We start from the raw sequence: 17,353 nt of genomic DNA on the forward strand, positions 1-17,353 counted from the left end.
ACACTACCAAGTAGCCCTAAAAGTGGTGCAAGTTGATGAAGGCGTGTGCTCTAAGCCTGTCTATTCTATGCATTTTCCTTTATTTTGGGGCCCATCATGATTTAATTAATTTTTGAGACATGGTAAGTTCACAGGGCAATTGCCAATCCATTTACTTTACACAGGGTCTACCAGAAGGAAGTGTTCAGGAATTGTTTTCAAAAGCTTTCTGTAAGCACTGTATTGTGTTCAAGGAAGTCCTTGACAGCTGCAGCCAGTGCATTGTTACCATGTGGACCAGCTGTAGAATTAAACCTTTGACTGTCTTATCTCTCATCTTGATGGTTCAAGTGGAAATGGAATTGTGTGACCCTAATCTCTACCCACTTTCTCGTACAATGTTTCTGAGTCAATGCAAAGCTAAAAACAAAACCTCATGCAAAGTTACTCAGTCGTAGACCATGTAGTATGAAGAGTATATAACAAATACTTAAAAAATCAAATATATATCATCAGGGATATAAGATCACTCGAGTGAAAATGAGCAGGTTGTCTAGGTAATAGAGGATAGGATGCCCAGGCTGGGTGGCTTCCACAATAGTTTAGAAGAGTGAGGGTTGCGTGAGGTGCAAAAGATCGTGAATAGTTATTTAAAGCTGGACATGGAAAGCATGGTTCCTTTTATGTATCAGTCCAGAACTGAGGCTTAGTTTTAAAATTAGGGCTCATTTAAGACCGACATGAGAAGATTATTTTTCTCTCTCAGAGTTGTGTGATGTTGTAACTCTCGACTCCTGAAGACAATTGAGCCAGTCATTCAATATTTTTAAGGCAGAGTTACATAGATTCTTGTTAGGCTGAGGACTCAAAGCTTATCATGGGAGATATACATGTGGAGTTAGAAGTACAAACAGACCAGCAATGATCGTATTTAATAGCAGGCTTGAGGTGAAAAGTGATACATCTCTACTCTTCTTTCATAGGTTTATTTGTTTGTAATCTGGAAATTTTTCACAATCCCTGGCTCAGGCATATTTTCCAAGACTGCATTTTGTTGTTCTGTATCTGTCAATGCTCAGGAAGCATAGTATACTGATTTACAAGTATTGCTTCTCTGGTTTTGATCATTGAATCATACAGTACAGAAAAGGTTTTTTAGCCCATCAGGTCTGTACTGTCAAAATACATTAGTCCTACACTAGTCCCACTTTCAGCCCTCCACCCATTGTGAATATATGATGCCAAAGCCATAAGCTGATGCATGAGCTCTTGTAGAATCATGCCATAGAATCCCCACAGTGTGGAAACAGGCCACTCAGCCCACCCTACCCTGACCCACGTCCTAACCCTGCATTTTCCATGGCTAATTTACCCAACGTACACATCCCTAGCCAATCCACCAAACCTGCACACCTTTGGACTATGGGAAGAAACCGATGGAGGAAATCCATGTAGACACGGGGAGATCGTGCAAACTCCATACAGACTGTTGCTGGAGGGTGAAATCAAAAGCAGATGCCTAGCACTGTGAGGCAACAATGCTAACCACTGATCCACTGTGCCGCCCCAAATTGTAGGCAGGTGTGGATCAAAATGAGCCAGTGTTTCTTGTTGAGATTACCACGTGTGTTTGGTTTGTCTCTCATTCCAGGTATCAGTCTAGTAAACATTCTCTGAACCATCTCTGAGGCATTTACTGAAGCAAGGAGATGAAAACCGCCTGCAATATTTGAGACATGGTCTAGCTAATGCCCTGAATAACATCCTTACTTTTATAAAATCAGAAAATGCTGGATAAACTCAAGGAATTCTTCAGTTCTGAAAAAGAGTCATATCAGACTCAAAATATTATCTCTTTTTACGTCTCTCTGGAGATCTTGCCATACATGCTGAATTTTTCCAGCATTTTACTTTATCCTTACTTTTATCATAAATTCCTCTCTTAATAAAGGATAGGATGCCATTAGCCTTGTTGATTTTGTACCATACATGAATGCTAACTCACTGTTGTTCTCCATTTAGGTAATACTTTTTTTTTAAACCAAAATTGACTTTGCATTTTATGTCTCAGGTTTGCCATCTGAAAAGACCATAACCATTGGTGATCTTATTCAATATTAAAGAATTGACAAAGATGGTATTCAGGATACAGAGATTTCAGCTATGAGTCGTACGATTTGGTACCACAGCCAAATACTTCCATGTCAGCAATAAACCATAGCTGATGTATTGTCCTGTTTTTTCCCATTGAGATGCCCCCATAAGAGACCATCAGTTCTGCCGAGAATATGGACTGGTATGGGCACAATAGGCTGAATGGCCTTCTTCTGTGTTGTAAGCATCTATAAGCCAATAAGTGTGGAATCCTGTACTTTTCTGGTAACAAAATTCCTATGAGAAAAAACACAATCAGATGAAAACAACTTAGAAAGTGAATACAGAATTTGCACTGGTATGGTAATAAGGCATGATCCTTTCATTGTCAAACAATATTTTGTTCAAGAGACATGAACAGAATTCTAGACCAGTTATATCTAGAGTCCTCAGAGTTGACATTCTTCAACAATTATACCAGTGTCTAGATTAGAGCGTTGCTGGAAAAGCACAGAACGTCAGGCAGCATCCGAGGAGCGGGAAAATCAATGTTTCGGGACAATTATACCAGGGCGAGCGAGGCATCAGCAATGGGCTATATGATAGATTAGTGGTAAGTACTGCTGCCTCACAGTGCCAGGGACGTGGGTTTAATTCCACCCTCAGGTATCAGTGTGGAGTTTGCACATTCTCTCTATGTCTGTGTGGGCTTCTTCCAGATGCTCTGGTTTCTGCCCACAATCCAATGACATGCAGATTAGGTAGATTGGATATGCTAAATTGCCAATAATGTCCACAGATGTGTAGGTTACATGTATTAGCCATGGCAAATGTAGGGCTACAGGGATAGGGGGTGGTGGGGAGGTGGGGGGATCTAGATCCGGTGGCATGCAATTTGGAGGGTTCATGTGAACTTGATAGATTGAAAGGCCTGTTTCCACGCTGTAGGGATTCTATGAAAGTGCCAGGCCAGAACCTGCAATTTGGTCTGGCAGCCATTAATGACATGATTTTCTATTGCTTCACCTGTTCTAGCCATAAGCAAGACCATGAAGAGCCACTGGGTGTTTCCATCCTCATTTCTGTCTAAACTTGAGAAGTGCCCTGGAATGGATCTTTTTGTCTTCAATGTTCTTTGTTGTGGTTGATTATTACTCTCTTGCACATACCAACTGACTGTGCCACATGGCATCAAGATTGAGAGGGTGAAAGCAAAAGGAGACCCTCAGCCATTACACTGACCATGAGCAATAATTGTCACCATTATGGTTATCCATGATAGGAAATAGCATGAGTTTGCAACCAGAAATATGAAGTTTAGATACATTCACGATCTTACCTTGCGAAAACTGAATATGGCTTTCAGAGGAGAAATTCATATCCATCAGCAATAGGTTTTAATGAAATGAGCTAGTTACCCAATAATCAAGAGAACAACCTGATCAGTTTACTGGGGTTTTGCAAGACCCTCTGCATGAAGTCAGGAATTCTGTGTCTCTTCCAAAGAGATGGAAAAAAGGTTCAGGGAGAGCAATTAAACTACTACAATGTCTATCCTACTGAATCACAGATTGTGGAAGAGATTTGATGAGACAGTGGAGTAGTGAAATCATACAAGTAACATTTGACATGTAGAATTGGGTGGCATGGTGGCTCATTGTTTAGCACTGCTGCCTCACACCACCAGGGAACCGGGTTTGATTCCAGCCTTGGGTGAGTTTGCCCATTCTCCCCGTATATGCATGGGTTTCCTCCCACAATCCAAAGATGTGCAGGTTAGGTGAATTGGCCATGCTAAATTGCCCATAGTGTTTAGGGATTTGTAGAGGTAAAAACAATGACTGCAGATGCTGGAAACCAGATTCTGCATCAGTGGTGCTGGAAGAGCACAGCAGTTCAGGCAGCATCCAAGGAGCTTCAAAATCGACATTTCGGGCAAAGCCCTTCATCAGAAACCCTTCTTCAGGGATTTTTAGGTTAGTTGCATTAGTCGGGGTAAATGTAGAGTAATAAGGTTGGGGAATGGATCTGGGTGGGTTACTCTTCGGAGAGTCAGTGTGGACTTGCTGGGCCAAATGGCCTGTTCCACTCTGTAGGGATTCTATAATAATAGAATTAGGGGTTTTACTGGAGATGCAATATAAAGAGTTGATTGCAAACACATACATAATTAATATATCATCAATGATGTTATCAAAGCTTAGAGACAAATGGCACTAATTGGAGTCTTGTGTTTATCTATTTTTGCAAATACTTCTACCATAGTTAATATCAAAAGATTCTTAAAATATTCTATAACGTTGTTTCTTTGAAGTTTCTGCTAAACCCATCAAGGGACCATTTATGAAAATGTTTCAATAGATATGATATCGTACTGAGTAGTAAAAAGAGAAATTCTGGAAATACACGGGGGGTTAGTCATCATGTATAAAGAAGCAAAACAACTTATAACATCTTCTTGTCTATATATCCTACTCCAAAACTAAAAGCTGGAATAGAATTTGATTTTATATAGGCCTCAGCTCCACTGGCGAAAAAAAAATGGGAAATCCATCTAGCAGAAGAACATCCAAACCATGTCTTTTCCTGGCCCATTGACTGGATTCTGGAGTTCCTCGCCTCAGGAACAGAAAGTGACATCTCAGTGAGGTGCTGGCCAATCAATGATTGGCAGTTCTTCTATATAACGATCACCTACGTGGATAAAGTGTACCATCTCATCCATCCCCCAATTCTAATTTTCCCCCTCACCAGTTCTCCCATGGTTACTACTGGCCAATAATTGCCGACCTACTCCATGCAAATGTTGATGCTTACAAAAAAGCAAGATTCCGATTTTCATGTTTTATCTCTTCCCTCTCTCTTACTCATCCCCCCTTTGATCACCAAGCGAGGCATATTATGGTCTCTGAGCAACAGCAGGAAGCCCCTAAAATCTTCTGATGAAAGCCCAGGCTGAGGTCTACTTTCACTCCAATTTGGCACAATCACTTACCTGTTGCAAACTGCATTCTTCGCTGAGGTCTTAAGTAAATATGGGCAAGTTGAGACATTGTGATAATTCAGAGGCACAGAACAATACTCTGCGCACATGGGTTCAAGACCTACCACAACAACTGATAGCATTTAAATTCGGCAAGTGGTCACCATGAAATTATTATCAATTACCAAGAAGACCTACCAGTGTTGTTCAGAGAAGAAAATTGGCCATACTCGCCTGGTCTCCATATGTAATTCCAAACCCACAGAAATGTAGATGGTTCTGAATTCTTTCCTGAAATAACTTAGCAACTATTCAGTCCCAAAGGCATTTAGGAATGGACAAAAATCTTGTCAGAGATACTCAACTTCCATGAAAGAATAAAGAAAAGAAAATGTAATTTTTTGGTCTGGTCATACTTTTAACCAGTGGAATAGAATCCTGGCTACAGAATCTGGGCTCAATTGGGAGGCAAATTTTATATTATGATTTCAGCAGTGGGGGCAGTGTTCATTCTTGTCTAATCAGATGAAATATCAATGGTTAAGGAAAGGGAATATCAGCCAAGATTCACTATCTAATGACCATTATTGGAGATATGCAGGTCATCAACAGAGGACATTGTCGCATTCAATTACCATGTTTGCCACAATCAAATGCTTCTTTCCTCTCTTACCATTAAATCTATCTACTATCTAGCTCCAAAACAGTGATCTCTCAGGCAATGTACCAATGGATTTCAAGGAATTTTATTTTGTTGAAGAACCAATAGTCACAGGATAAGAGAGGATGGAATTCACTAAAATAAGGGAGGATACTTTCTGAATTGGAAAGTTGCAGGATTTCAGTGTAAAGTGCTTAATGCTTACAATGGATGCCAAAGATCTTTCTCAAGCAGCACATCTGAATCGAGTTCACTCTGCATTCTTGCTTCTGATCTGTAGTCCAAATCGCAGCACCATGTGGCAATCTACTGAGCATGTAGGCATTTTTCTAATTGATTTGTGGCCTATGGGCATTGCTGACTCAGCCAGATTTTATTACCCAGAAGAAGGTGGTGGTGAGCTGTCTTCTTGAACCACTGCAATCAACCCACTGGGGGTTGACTCACAATGCTGTTCGAGAGGGAATTCCAGGATTTTGACCTGGCAATAGTGAAGGACTGGTGATATATTTCCAAGTCAGGACAATGAGTGATTAAGAGGTAGTAGTGTTCCCATGTATTGGCTGCCCTTGTCCTTCTGGAAGTCCATTGGAAGTGATTGTAGGGTTGGAAGGTGCTGTCTAAGGACGTTTGGTGAATGGCTGCAGTGCATCTTGTTTACAGTACACACTGCTGCAACTAAGCATCGATGGTAGAGGACTCCTTTGCCCTGGATGGTGTCAAGCATCTTGAGTGTTAATGGACTGTTCCGATGCAGGCAAATATGGAGTATTTCATCACACTCCTGACCTTTGAGTCATAGAGTCATAGAGATGTACAGCATGGAAACAGACCCTTCGGTCCAACCCCTCCATGTCGACCAGATATCCCAACCCAATCTAGTCCCACCTGCCAGCACTTGCCTATATCTCTCCAAACCCTTCCTATTCATATACCCATTCAAATGCCTTTTAAATGTTGCAATTGTACCAGCCTCCACTACATCCTCTGGCAGCTCATTTCATACACGTACCACCCTCTGTGTGAAAAAGTTGCCCCTTAGGTCTCTTTTATATCTTTCCCCTCTCATCCTAAACCTATGCCCTCTAGTTCTGGACTCCCTAACCACTACAGCGGACAGCTGAAACTGACAACCGGAAGCGGCAGGGACAGACCACTATAAACACCGGAGGAAACATCAAAGAAGCGCTTCGCAGGAGGCTCCCAAGCACTGATGATGTCGCCTAGCCAGGGGACGAAACGTTTGCAACAAAAACTTCCAGCTCGGCAAACAGAACCACAACAACCAGGGAAAAGACTTTGTCTATTTACCCTATCCATGCCCCTCATGATTTTGTAAACCTCTATAAGGTCACCCCTCAGCCTGTGACTCTCCAGGGAAAACAGCCCCATCCTAATCAACCTCTCCCTATAGCTCAAATCCTGCAACCCTGGCAACATCCTTGTAAATTTTTTCTGAACCCTTTCAAGTTTCACAAACTCTTTCCGATAGGAAGGAGACCAGAATTGCATGCAATATTCCAACAGTGGCCTAACCAATGTCCTGTACAGTCGCAACATGACCTCCCAACTCCTGTACTCAATACTCTGACCAATAAAAAAAAGCATACTAAATGCCTTCTTCACTATCCTATCTACCTGCGACTCCACTTTCAAGGAGCTATGAACCTGAACTCCAAGGTTCCTTTGTTCAGCAACACTCCCTAGGACCTTATCATTAAGTGTATAAGTCCTGCTAAGATTTGCTTTCCCAAAATGCAGCACCTCGCATTTATCTGAATTAAACTCCATCTGCCACTTCTCAGCCCATTGGCCCATCTGGTCCAGATCCTGTTGTAATCTGAGGTAATCCACTTCGCTGTCTACTATACCTCCAATTTTAGTGTCATCTGCAAACTTACTAACTGTACCTCTTATGCTCACATACAAATCATTTATGTAAATATCAAAAAGTAGAGGACCCTAAATTGATCCTTGTGGCTCTCCACTGGTCACAGACCTCCAGTCTGAAAAACAATCCTCCACCCACCACCCTCTGTCTTCTACTTTTGATCCAGTTCTGTATCCAAATGCCTAGTTCTCCCTTTATTCCGTGAGATCTAACCTTGCTCACCAGTCTCCCATGGGGAACCTTGTCGAACGCCTTACTGAAGTCCCTATATATCACATCTACTGCTCTGCCCATATCAATCCTCTTTGTTATTTCTTCAAAAAACTTGTTTGTGAAACATGGTTTCCCACGCACAAAACCATGTTGACTATCCCTAATCAGTCCTTGCCTTTCCAAATACATGTACATCCTGTCCCTCAGGATTCCCTCCAACAACTTGCCCACCACCGATGTCAGGCTCACTGGTCTGTAGTTCCCTGGCTTGTCCTTACCACCTTTCTTAAACAGTGGCACCACGTTAGCGAACCTCCAGTCTTCTAGCACCTCACCTGTGACTATTGATACAAATATCTCAGCAAGAGGCCCTGCAATCACTTCTCTAGCTTCCCACAGAGTTCTAAGGTACACCTGATCAGGTGCTGGGGATTTAACCGCTTTTATGCGTTTCAAGACATCCAGCACTTCCTCCTCTGCAATATGGACATTTTTCAAGAAATCACCATCTACGTCCCTACAGTCTATATCTTCCATATCCTTTTCCACAGTAAATATGGATGCAGGTCTTGTCGATGATGGACAGGCTTGGGGAGTCAGGAGGTGAGTTTCTTGCCATGGTATTCCAATCCTCTGATTTGCTCTTGTAGCGACTGTGTTTCTGTGGTGTGACCAGTTAAGCTTCTGGTCAATGATAACCCCAAGGATGATGGACGCAGAGGATTCAGTGATGGTAACACTATTGAATGTCAAGGGATGGTAATTCGATTGTTTCTTATTGGTGATGGTCATAACCTGGCATTTGTGTGGCGCAAATGTTATTGCCATTTATCTGCCCAAGCTTGAATACAGTCCTGATCTTGTTGCATTTGAATGTGGACTGCTTCAATATCTGAGGAGTTGCAAATGGTACTGAAAATTGTGCAATCATCGGCGAACATCGCCACTTCTGACCTTATGATGCAGGGAAGATCATTGATGAAACAGCAGAAGATGGTTGGGCCTAGGACACTACCCTGAACAACTCCTGCATACCCTGGAGTAGAGATAACTGACCTTCAACAATCATAACAATCTTCCTCTGTACCAGGTATGGCTCTAAGTAGCAAATAGTTTTACCTCCCCCCCCGTACATGTTGATTCCAGTTTTGCTAGGGCTCCTTGATGCCACACTTAGTCCAATGCAGCCTTGATGTCATTATAGATTCAAAAGCAAAAATTGCTGGAGGAACTCAATAGGTTTGGCATGAGCTGTGGAAAGAAAGCAGAGAACTGAAGAAATGTCACTGGATCCAAATGTTGACTCTGCTTTTTCTCCACAGATGCTGCCAGACCTGCTGAGTTTTTCCAGTAACCTCTAGTTTTGTTTCAGACTTCCAGTATCCGGAGTTTTAGTTTTGTTTTTTTGTTCAAGATTATAAGATTCTTGGGCATATGGCAATTCGGAGTTTGAGGTTTTAGTAAGTGCTTGCCTGAAGCTTATGAAATATCACAGCTCACAATATGAGCTGACAACTCCTCAGTAAGCTTTATTCCACTAAATGTCTTGGCCCCATGTCGCAGAATGTGCTTACATTGTTCGGTTCAGTGTTGTTGAAATGAACTGCTGGTTTGGAATGAGCACCTTGAGTCATTGCCATTGTATTCTGTGGGCTGATCATAACCTAAAATTCCTCTGCAGCAGTTGAGAAGGAATGTATAACTGACTGCTGATCTTAAACACAATGCATGCAAAAGCCGTACAGTCAGCAAATAGAAATTCATTTTTCACAGGTTGTCCTACATTGGTTTTTGCTGCCAATCTACTACCTAACTGTTGGGTTATCAGAATGTACGACCAAGAAAAAACGTGATTTTTACTGATGAAACTAGTGCTTCGGAAAATAAACTTCTACATTAAATATAAAGGTCAGGCAAATAGAATTGTCCTAATTTGTGGTTACTATGAAGGTCCCTCTTTGATGGGCCTTGATTACTTTCATAGCCTGAGGTTCAAGTGAACCAATACCTGGAAATCATCACTCAAAAATCTGTAGATATGGTCCTTGAGTTGAAAGCAAGGAGCACAGAGTGATTGTTATGGATTGCTTCATTAACAGGATGCTGAATTTGGCACTAAGGGAGTGCTTTTGTTTTACCCTTCGGTTGTTTGTGCGGGTTTTTCTGTGCTGGGGAACAATAAAATGTAATCCCTCTGCTAAATTGGTGTCGCAAACTCAGTAAACCAATTTTTTAAAAAAATAGTCAAATCAATTAAATAAATCAACAAAACAGCTGATAAAATAAATAAATAAGGGTATTATGACATGGTGGAGCAAATGGTATAACTGTAACAAATGGAATAATACATAAAACATTACAAATTTAGAAAACCACATTACAATAAATGTTTGCAGTTCAAGAGACCAAGATTCTGAGCTGTTGAGCTGGATTCTGAATTGCTTACATTGTGGAACCTCAGAGTGGGGAAGAGTTGCTGGATGAAATGCTGAAGATGATGGAAGTCAGCAAACAAATGATACTTTTGTTTCTTTCCAGAGATCCTGCCCATCATCTCAAGTTCTTGCAGTAATGTTTCTTACTATTAATCTTTTGATGGGATCTACACAGCATCTTCTTGCAAGGATTCAATCTATTGAAGTAGTCTGTAAAAATAGAAAAGTCCCCTGTGTCGGATGGGATTTATCCCAGGATTCTCTGGGAAGCCAGGGAGGAGATTGCAGAGCTTTTGGCTTTGATTTTAATGTCATCATTGTCTACAGGAATAGTGCCAGAAGATTGGACAATAATAAATGTTGTCCCCTTGTTCAAGAAGGGGAATAGAGACAACCCTGGAAATTATAGACCTGTGAGCCTTAGTTTGATTGTGGGTAAAGTATTGAAAAGGGTTAAAGAGATAGGATTTATAATCATTTCGAAAGTAATAAGTTGATTAGGGATACTCAACGTGATTTTATGAAGGGTAGGTCGTGCCTCACAAACCTGATTGAGTTATTTGAGAAGGTGACCAAACAGGTGGATGAGGGAAAAGTGGTTGATGTGGTGTATATGGATTTTAGTAAGGTGTTGATAAAGTTCCTCATGGTAGGTTATTGCACAAAATACGGAGGCATGGGATTGAGGGTCGTTTAGTGGTTTGGATCAGAAATTGGCTGGCTGAAAGAAGACAGAGGGTGGTGGTTGATGGGAAATATTCATCCTGAAGTTCAGTTACTAGTGGGGTACCACAAGGATTTGTTTTTGATCCACTGCTGTTTGTCATGAGGGCATAGAAGATGGGTTAGTAAATTTGCGGATGACACCAAGGTCGGTGGAGTTGTGGATAGTGACGAAGCATGCTGTAGGTTACAGAGAGACATAGATAAGCTGCAGAGCTGGACTGAGAGGTGGCAAATGGAGTTTAATCCGGAAAAATGTGAGGTAATTCACTTTGGAAGGAGTAATTTTATACTGCAGGTGTGACCTATTGGTAATGTCACTGGACAAGTAATCCAATCTGTCGGTCCAGCCTAATGCTCGGGGGACGTTGGTTCAAATCCCGCCATGAAACTTAAATGCAATTAATCACAAATCTGAATGTAAAGTTAGTCTCAATGGTACCTGAAATATACATTGTTTGTCGTAAAGACCCATTTCGTTCACCTAATATCCTTGAGCAAACGAAGTCTGCCATCCTTCTCCAGTCTGGCCAATATATAATGTTTATATCACACCAACATCAGGCAATGGCCATCTCAAACAAGAAATAACTTAATCACTTATGTTGGCATTCAATGGCATTATTGTTGTTGAATTCTGCATTATTAACATCTTGGGAGTTACCATTAACTGGACTAGCCATATGCATACTATCTAAAAACAATGATTGCAGATGCTGGAAACCAGAGTCTAGATTAGAATGGTGCTCCTCATATGCATTCTATGCCTGTAAAAGCAGGTCAGAGGCTAGGAATTCGTCACAGAATAATTCACTCTCTGTTTCCTCTTTCCAACAACTACAATTCCGGAATGTGACAGAATGCTCTCCACTTGTCAAGATGGATATCCTTACTAAGAACTATATCATCTTTCCCTTAAAGTTACAGAGTCAAAATCTTGGAAATTCCTTCTCAGTAGCACCTTCATGTCCTAGAGTCATCAACTGCTCCTCATATGACGAGTCCTTCATTCACAGAATCTTTCTTGTAAACCTCCTCTGGACCTCCTCCAAGGCCAGCACATCTTAGATACAGGGCCCAAAATTACTCACAATATTCCATGTGAAATCTGATCAGGGCTTTATACAGCTTCAGCCGTTCATCGTTGCTCTTGTATTCTTTTCTTCTCGAAAAGAATGCTAGCATTGCATTTGCCTTCCGAAGAGAATGAAGTTGAAACTTTATTGCTGGAACAGCACAGCAGGTCAGGCAGCATCCAGGGAACAGGAGATTCGACGTTTCGGGCACAGGCCCTTCTTCAGGAAGAGAATGAATGATTGTGGATGTGGTCTCAATCGACTGGATTGATTTGACCCAGATGGCTTGACAAGGGGTAAGAGTCAACAGCCAGAGTGAATATTCAATTTACATCCACCTTGTCATGCCCTGTAAGAATTTTATAAATTTTGATGAGAGCAATTCTCATTCTTCAAAACAGTAGATAGCACAGGCCCAAATTCTTCAATCTTTCCTCATAAAACAATCCTAGAAATTACTCTGGTGAATGGAGAGCAATGGAATATTCCCTACTTGCCTGGATGAGCACAGCATCAACAACATTCAAAAAGCTTGGCACCATCCAGGACATTTTTTCAGGCTTCTTGAATTTTCTTGGAGCTGTAGTCATTCAGACAAATGGGAGTGTTCCATTACACTCTTGTTTTATGCCTTAGACTTTAGGGAGTCAATCAATGATGGTAACATCATTCAATGCCAAGACCTGATGGTTAGATTCACTCTTATTGTAGTTGGTCATTGTGCGCTACTCGTGTGGTACTTACCACTTTGTAAATGTAAACCTGAATATTGAACAGATTTTGCAGCAAATGGACATTGCCTGCTTCAGTGTCTGAGGAATTATGATTGGTGCTGAAAATTGTGTAGTCATCAGTGAGCATTCTCATTTCTGACCTTATGATGAAGGAAAATTCATTGATGAAACAGCTGAAGATGTTTGGTCCTAGTACAGTAGTCAAAGGAACTACAGCAGAGCTGTCCAGGAGCTCAGATGACTGCAGTCCAGGATCCACAACCATCCTTCATTGTGCTGGGTATGACTCCAACCAGCAGAGCTTTCCTATTCACCCTAATTTTGCTTGGGCTCCTTGGTGCCACAGTCAATGCTGTTAAGGATAATTACTCTCGCCTCTCCTCTGGAATTCAGCTCTTTTGTGTATATTTGGACAAAGGTTGTAGTGAGTGTAGGTGCTGGGTGGCCCTGGTAGAACACAAACTGAGTTTCAGTGAGCCGCTAATTGCTAAGCAAGTGTTCTTGATAACATTGTTGAATGCAGCTTGCAACATTTAGTGATGGTTGAGAGTAGACTAATGGGGTGGTAATTGTTCGTTAGAATTGTCCTGCTTTTTGTGAACAAGTAGCCTAACATCAGTCTACAAAATTCTACAATCAAGTGCAGCTTTGTTGAAACATTATGATCTAACTGGCTATTGGTTTTATCAATTGATGCATCTCGGGTGGTTTGAAGCAACATAATTTCTCACCAGTATCTTGTGGTTTGCCTCCTGCGGAAACATTTATGGACCAAACATGTAACTCTTGCAATCATTTTTTAAACTAAAACAGATCACTCATAAGTTAATGTATATTCAGTTTAGATTTGATCAAAAATGGGGCAATAATTAATTGTTTGAATATTAATGTGGAATCAAGTTCAAACCATCAAAATCAAATGGCAATGCCAATTATTTTGGCCTGTTTGCTAATCCATGTGACGTATCATTCAGAAGGAGGAAACTGATACATACAGGATGTGTATGTTGTAAATTGAAAACAGATTTTTTTTTGAGATCAGTCAGTGGAAGTTAGCACAGCTTCACTTGTACTGCTGTTACTATTGTGTGATGAGAATACTCCAGAGGCATTTTAAATTAAAGTACGCAGTTAGTTATTACATTAACAATTAGAGTGCTCCTTCTGGAATAACACTTTGTACTTGCTTTAGGGCTATATCCAGTGGTACTGTGCCCAAAATTGACACAATCCTAAAGGAAGGGCTGGAGCACACTGTGTAAGACTATTACTTCCTGCTACTTATGTCCTATTCCTTGAGCCCAAATCTGAAAATCATATTTGCTGTTTTCACCAGCACTGTGGACATTGACTGAAGGGTATTCTTCTTTAAAATGAGTGAATCCTTCCACCCCATGTTGCTTCTTATATATTATTCCAAACTATTTTGAACTACACCAAACGAGTAGTGTTTTCACCACATAAGCCATTTAGGTTATCACATTCTTCTACCTAGTTTTATGATTCCTATTTTTCAAGTTGCCTCCTGAACCCCTCCAAACATTCGACAAAATCAGATTTACCAAGTTTATCGCAGAAAACCTCTCCTTCGTTATGGATAAGAATTATTTTTCTATCTTCATCATTTTTTGCAAAATTATTTAATCATTTGTCCTTTAATCACCATCTATTTAAGTAATCAATTTATTAACAGACACAATATATTACAATTTATTTTAACAGAATACTGTAGATCCTTTGAACACATTTATCAGGACACTCCTTAACTTTGTTACTTTTATTGAAAAAGTGTAACGTCTTCAGTCTCTTCCGAACTGTCATCCCTCACTTCGGAATAGTTAACGAAAGTAACTATAGCATTTCCAATTTCAATATATTCTGGGGTGATGAAAATACACATAATTCTCCAGTGTGACCCTACAAAGATCTTAGATAATTTTGAATAAAGTTCAGCAATACTACTGTGCCTTAATTTTCAATGTTTCTTAATAAGAGCTCAAGGATTTCCATTCAGCTTATTTTATGACCACTTGTGTTTGCACTGCTGCATTTTAATAGCCTGTTTATCTACACACCAAGGTTTTTCTACTTCCCCAAGCCATGTAAAATCTGACCATCTAAGGTGTATGTTCTTGCCCTATTCTTACTTTGAACTTACGTATGATCTCACAGTTTCTCTTTATGAGTAAAGCATTGCTTCAGGCTGCACGTACACACAACACAATTCAAGTAGTAACATGTATTATTAAAAAATGACCTCATGAGTTACAAACAGGAAGAAAACAAAAAAAAATTAAATTAAGCTTGTATTTTGTTCCTATGGTAGCGGTTCCGGACAGAAATGGATAGTGTAAACTGAACATGAAAGGGCAGAGGAAAAGCATAATGGAAAATATCACTAATTTCCTTTGGTGAACTTGTGTGATTCAGAACCATCTTAATTGCTAGTTCAGTCTAAACAGCAATGTAAAATCATAATTGCACAGTTCGTTGGGCACTTCCTTTGTAAAATTGTGGAACGTGAGGGGATACGTTTTTGCAGAGTTGTTATGAATTGAGTTGTTTTGAACTGAGTAACTTTATTTGGATGGATTCCAGATTGCAGTATAAACAATGCCATCCCATCACATCAATATATCAAACAAAATTACCCACTATTGAATTTCCATTCTTGCATGCAGTGTGCATTGAACAAATCCTACTGAAAGCACAGTGCAAAGCTCAGCATAGTTAACCATTTACTAGGTACCAATTTGAAGTGATCACTTTACCAGCACAATTATATCAGCAAATAGTGAATGGGCCTTTTTTTAAAAAAAACGTCTTTGCTATGTGGCATGGACCATTGTACATTCCTGAGTCAATATTTATTGCACAGTGGAATGTGTTGCAAGAGTGCTCCTGAACAGAGGTGAGGCATAATCTTTGGAATTAGCCTACAGGGAATGACTGTTTCACGGTTTATCAGCTCTGATCATCTTCGCAATGTAAACAGAAAAGACTGGCTTAACCATACATGGAGATGTTGATCCCTGGCTGCACGGAATGTCATATTACTGGTAAATACTTTGTCGACGAGCTTGATTTCTATAAGCTTCTTTGTAACAGCCTCGCTTCGGGTCAGTATTTCATAGAGCATGTCATCGAATGATGATGTCACTTTGCATTGTATAGTGATTCTTTTGTACTGTTGGAATTCAGAAGCTTTGACTAGATACCGGCTCTCTGTAATGGACTTTAACCAATTGCATTCAACAGAATGTGAAATAAAATGCAGAGCCAGTATAAATTTGTGACCTCCCATCTCTGGAGCCAAACAAGAGGTTATTTTGTTGAATGCAATGAATTGAGGGCTTCTGAATACACTTACCGCATTCACAATGCACAATGCCACCAGGCACTGCTTGTCCCAGACTAACTCAACATGCAGAGACTAACCACAGTATTTTACTTCAGGAGGTGGGTCTGTTGACCAAATTCCAGCCACACTGCTATTAAAACTGCCCTATTTACAGTGCAAGAACAGTCAAGAATGGTCTCCACTCAGCTGTTGCTTGGGGTGCTGAAGGAATGACTGAATTAAGAATGCCCAGTCCAATTGAAGATACTCCTGGAGGTTTGGTCATTTAAAAGCTGCTCATGTGACAATATTGGGAGAAAATGAGGACCGCAGATGCTGGAGAATCAGAGTCGAAAAGGGTGGAGTTGGAAAAGTGCAGCTGGTCAGGCAGCATCCAAGGAGCAGAAGATTTGGTATTTTGGGCATAAGCCCTTCGTCGGGAATGTGAAACGTCGAATCTCCTGCTCCTCAAATGCTGTATTGATCTGCTGTGCTTTTCCAGTGCAACACATTTTGACTCGTGTGATAATATTGGCAAGCATGCTCAAACATTATTGCATTTAACTCATAAAATTTGAGACAACCTCACAGTTGAGTAGTCTTGCTCTTGATTTTGTGACTGTGGTTATGCAATATGTTCAATGAAATGGGGGAACATCCTACAAGGAAAGGAAGATGGGAAACCGAGGTTGGGGAGATGCACATGGGAGTTGCTGGGCAATATGCAGGGGTAACTAAAGCTTGGAGTAACTTTTCATTTATCAACATTAACTCACTGAAATTGCATGTATAAGCTGATGTTACTCAGCTTCCCCATATAGTGTAAGTATGTAGAAGTATGAAATTATCCACAAGTGTGGAGTTATCCACTTTGTTAGACAAATAAACAAAGTGACTGAATATTTCTTAATGGTGAGATGTTGGGAAGTGTGGATATCCAAAGAGACCTGGGCATTCTTGATCGTGATTCACTAAAAGTCAGCATGAAGATGCAATAATAAATACGGAAGGCAAATGGTATATTTGCCTTAACTGTAAGGGATTTGAGTACAGGAGTAAAGATGTGAGAACCCCAGCTATTCCCAGTATATACTAATAATTTAGATAAGGGGACTAAATGCAATATCTCCACATTTGCAGATGTCACAAAGCAATGTGGAAGGGTGAACTGTGAGGAGAATGCATAGATGCTGCAGTTTGATCTGGACAATCTGAATGAGTGAT

At 40.5% G+C, this 17,353-nt stretch overlaps 1 long non-coding RNA gene across 1 annotated transcript in view; it reads left to right on the forward strand.

Annotated features, from left to right (window-relative positions):
* Nucleotides 1-15,499: 15,499 nt before the first annotated feature.
* Nucleotides 15,500-17,353, forward strand: part of LOC148149997 (uncharacterized) — a 33,894-nt gene continuing 32,040 nt past the window's right edge. The window contains exon 1 of the long non-coding RNA XR_015757133.1: nucleotides 15,500-15,848. This is a non-coding gene — a long non-coding RNA (uncharacterized LOC148149997). The remainder of the gene's footprint in view (nucleotides 15,849-17,353) is intronic.

This window comes from Chiloscyllium plagiosum, unplaced genomic scaffold (genome assembly GCF_037043375.1).
Source record: "Chiloscyllium plagiosum isolate Xiang-an unplaced genomic scaffold, Cpla_swu_hap1 HiC_scaffold_5, whole genome shotgun sequence".
Taxonomy (NCBI): Eukaryota; Metazoa; Chordata; class Chondrichthyes; order Orectolobiformes; family Hemiscylliidae; genus Chiloscyllium; species Chiloscyllium plagiosum.